Genomic DNA, 4,144 nt, shown 5'->3' on the forward strand with positions numbered 1-4,144 from the left:
ACCCGATGGGGCCAAATGACAACCACGGCCCCGCGAGTACGCGTTGGGGTGGGTTGATAGATATTTCACCCCCCATCGCATTTGGGTACCTGCCCCACATCCAATTCGGCAGCAGGAAATAAAGCCGTCGCCCTCAACAATATCAGAGGGTAAGAGAAGGGGTTTTAGTGGGTATGCTGGAAAACAGTGACTCCCACACTACCTTAGCAGTAATGCTAAGGTGCCTATAAAAGGTTTCCCCTTCTTAAAAAAAAAAAAAAAAAAAAAAAAAAAAAAAAAAAAAAAAAAAAAAAAAAAAAAAAAAAAATAGCCAAATGCCTCGTCATCTAATTAGTGACGCGCATGAATGGATTAACGACGATTCTCGCTGTCCCTACCTACTTCCCGCAGGGGGTGTAATGGCGGGTAAAACCGCCCTTACACACGGGGTGTGACGACCCCGCGGTCCCTGAGTCGAACTTGGTGTAAGGATTGGGATCCCCCTTTTGGGGGGTCTCAATAATTATACCAAGGGGGGGTTGCGGGTGCAGGGTGAAACCCAGTGCCCAGGGGGGGTTTCGGTGGGGGGGGGTCGCGAATTGGGTCGCGAGGGAGGGCGAAATCGGCTGGTGGAGGGGTGGTTCCACGTGGTGGAGGGGTGGTTCCACGTGGTGGAGGGCGAGATCGGCGGGTGGAGGGCCGCGAGACCTACCTATTGGGTGGTCTGTTGGGGGAGGGTCGCGGTGGGGTGCGCCGGACTTCGGGAGACGCGAGGGAGGGCGAAACCGGCTGGTGGAGGGGTGGTTCCACGTGGTGGAGGGCGGAATCGGTTGGTGGACGGGTAATTCCACGCGTGGGTGGGGGTTCGGGGGGACTGGCTGCTTCGCAGTGCGAAGGGCATGGACGCTGCGGTTCTCGCAAGTAGTTCCAGCCACGCGTTAGTAGTCGGAACCTCCCGCAACGGTGGAGGCCGGCGAAAACGCGACGCCACACGTGGGGGTTGGATCAAGGGGAGTGGGTGGGTATCCCACGGAAAAGGGACGGTTCGCGGGGTGGTGCGGGGGAGGGGGGACTGGCTGCTTCGCAGTGCGAAGGGCATGGACATTGCGGTTCTCGCAACTTGTTCCAGCCACGTGTTAGTAGTCGGAACCTCCCGCAACGGTGGAGGCTGGCGAAAACGCGACGCCACACGTGGGGTTGGGTCTCAGGGGGAGGGGGTGGGTATCCCTCGGGAAAGGGACCGTTCGCGGGGTGGGTCGTCGGGTGGGATGGGTGGGTTCCCCCTTTCTGTGGGTCTGCTCCCTCTCTGCTCCTCTTTCGAGGGGAGTCGAGGCGGAGCACTCCTTCAGCGCCTCCACCGGGCCCCGATCCGAGCTCCCCAGCTCGGCGGGAACCGGAGGGCCCCCTCCCAGGGACGGCGCCCAGCGTCCCGAGCTACCCAGCTCGGTGCCGCGGGGAATCGTCCCATCTAATCCTAATCTTCTTATTCATTCTTTTTCATTTACTTTTCAGCTTTTCAGCTCTTGCCTTTTGGCACGGCCGACGACCGTTTCGTCACACTTCAACCATGGCAGAGCATCTTTGTAAATTAATTCCGGAGGCTAAACTGCCCCCAATCGGATCTCCGGGGGGGCACACTGATGCGTCCGTCGTGCGGCGAAGTCTGCGCATCGCTTCCCAGCATGCCAGAGAAACACCACCATCAGCGACTACATCGAGGGACCCAAGGAGGGTGGTGCCCTCAAGGGTTCGTAGTCGCCCGCCGTGCGCCGGGGTACTGCCCTCCCGACGAGGGAAAGGTTCCAGCCTTCGTGCTGTTCACGAGGACGTCGCAGCGGAAGAGGAGTTGACTGCGCAGCCGAGCCAGCCAACGCCTGGATCTTCAAGAACTTCGACCGGTGAGTCCACTCAATTATTAGGTAGGGTTCGCGAGTGCCAAGTTAGATTAAGTAGGATCGATAGTCATCGCGTCGCGACCGGAGGCTCACCGGTACCCCCCGTTCCAATAGGTCATCCTCCCCGGACCCCTGCGATCGAGGGACCGGGCGCGCAACGCGACGTTAGAATACTGCAATTGAACATGTCCCGCTCAATTGCAGTAACCGGGGAGGTCTTCCAGTTAATTCGCAAAGAGCGTCTGGACATATTGTTGCTCCAAGAGCCGTATGCCATTCGTGAGGCGAACACCTGGGCCATCCGCGGCCTAGGAGTCGGAATGCGTATTGCCGCGAGCTCAACGGAACGACCGTGGGCGGCCGTCGTTGCGTGCAACTCCATCGTGGAGATTGCTTACGTGTCCCAATTAAGTAATGCACATTGCGTTTGTGCTGAAGCCCGCGTCCCCGGTGGATCCTTCTTCGTCGTCTCCAGTTATTTTCAATACTCGGACGACATAGAAATCCACCTGAGGCAGCTTGAAAAGGTTCTCAGCTGTCTCAGGGGTCGCCGCGTTCTGGTGGCGGCCGATTCGAACGCCCAACACTCCCTTTGGAGCCCCAGGACCACTGACCGTGGTGTCCTCCTGGGTGAGCTCATCGAGTCTTTCGGTCTCCGCGTCGCGAATGATGCTAGGCAGGGCCCAACCTTCAGGAGTGCCGCAGGTACGTCGTTCATCGACGTCACACTGGCCACTCCTGGCATGTATAAATTCATACGTGCATGGAGGTTGGAGGACGAGTGGTCCACCGGTGACCACACGTCGGTTTTCTTTCGTTTAGCGATCCGGAGTTCCTCAAAGCGCGTCAATAACTCGGGAGTCGGCGAGGGCTCTACCATGCGGTTCAACGTTCGTCGGGCCGACTGGGAAAAGTTCGAGGCGACCCTCGATGAGGAGGCCCGTGAGAAACTCGTGGACCATCCGCTGGATTCTACAGCGGATGTTGAGAGAATGGCAGAAGTACTGGGTGACGTACTCACCAAAGCCTGCCAAGATTCGATGCCGCGCCGCAGACATTATCGTCGAGCGAATCCGTGGTGGACCGAGGAGCTGACCAGCAAACGCAAACTGGTCAGTCGTCTCCGAAACGGCTACCGAAGGGAGACTAACCCTGACGCGCGGAAAATTAAACAGAATAGGTATCGTGTAGTCCTGCGGTCGTATACCAGGCTACTTAGGACGACTAAAGAAAATAGCTGGCGCGGTTACATAACGACCGAAAGTAATGCGAATCCCTGGGGCTTCCATTATAAATACGCGGCTGATAAATTACGTGTAGGCACGGTACTCAGCACACTTAGAACCGCGAATGGCACGACACTTACAATGCGTGAGACGGCTGAGGTACTGTTGGACACACACGTACCTGACGATGACCCCAACGAAGACACACCCGAACAGACTGACATCCGTGAACGCGTGAGGAACTTAACGGTCCAGACAGAGGACGCACGAGACTTGACGGACGACCAACTTAAGGGTCTCGTCAAGACCCTTAAGAATGACAAAGCCCCAGGATGCGATTTAGTTGAAGTTAGGGTCCTGAAAGTCGCGGTCATGAGGATGCCTCACATCTTCACGCGACTCTTCAACGCCTGCCTTAAGCACGGCGTTTTCCCCACCGTTTGGAAAGTCGGCACACTTCGTGCTCTCCTCAAAGGAGTTCACAAGGATGTGTCCGACCCCAAATCCTACCGTCCCATTTGCCTCTTGTCGGTTGTCGGGAAATTTTTCGAAAGGGTCCTGCACGGGATCCTTACGGCGAAAGTCCTTACTGAGGACAAAATATCAGGACGTCAATATGGCTTCCTGCCTGGACGATCCACGGAAGACGCGATAGTAGAGTTGCGTGAATTAGTCGAGCGCGGTAACGACAAGAGGTACGTCATTGGACTCCTATTCGATATCTCAGGAGCCTTTGACAACGTGTGGTGGCCCCTAGTCCTCCAGTCTTTGGCGGATCGAGACTGCCCGAAGAATGTCTTTGAAGTGCTCCGGAGCTACTTCGACAATCGGACTGTCAAGATCGCCTGGAGCGACCAAGAGGTTTCCAAGCCGGCCACCCGGGGCTGTCCGCAAGGATCAGTCCTCGGCCCCGCTTGCTGGAATCTCATGTTCGATGCCCTCCTCAAGAGCATCGAGCAGAATTTTGGTGACATCGAAGTCGCCTACGCGGACGACCTTATCGCGGTCGTATCGGCCGACTCGCGTAAGGAAATAGAGAGGATA

General features: G+C 56.9%; 1 long non-coding RNA gene across 1 annotated transcript in view; it reads right to left on the reverse strand.

Moving 5' to 3' along the window:
* Positions 1-241: 241 nt before the first annotated feature.
* Positions 242-4,144, reverse strand: part of LOC135171706 (uncharacterized) — a 5,966-nt gene continuing 2,063 nt past the window's right edge. The window contains exon 2 of the long non-coding RNA XR_010300594.1: positions 242-377. This is a non-coding gene — a long non-coding RNA (uncharacterized LOC135171706). The remainder of the gene's footprint in view (positions 378-4,144) is intronic.

This window comes from Diachasmimorpha longicaudata, unplaced genomic scaffold (genome assembly GCF_034640455.1).
Source record: "Diachasmimorpha longicaudata isolate KC_UGA_2023 unplaced genomic scaffold, iyDiaLong2 ctg00000089.1, whole genome shotgun sequence".
NCBI classification, from domain to species: domain Eukaryota; kingdom Metazoa; phylum Arthropoda; class Insecta; order Hymenoptera; family Braconidae; genus Diachasmimorpha; species Diachasmimorpha longicaudata.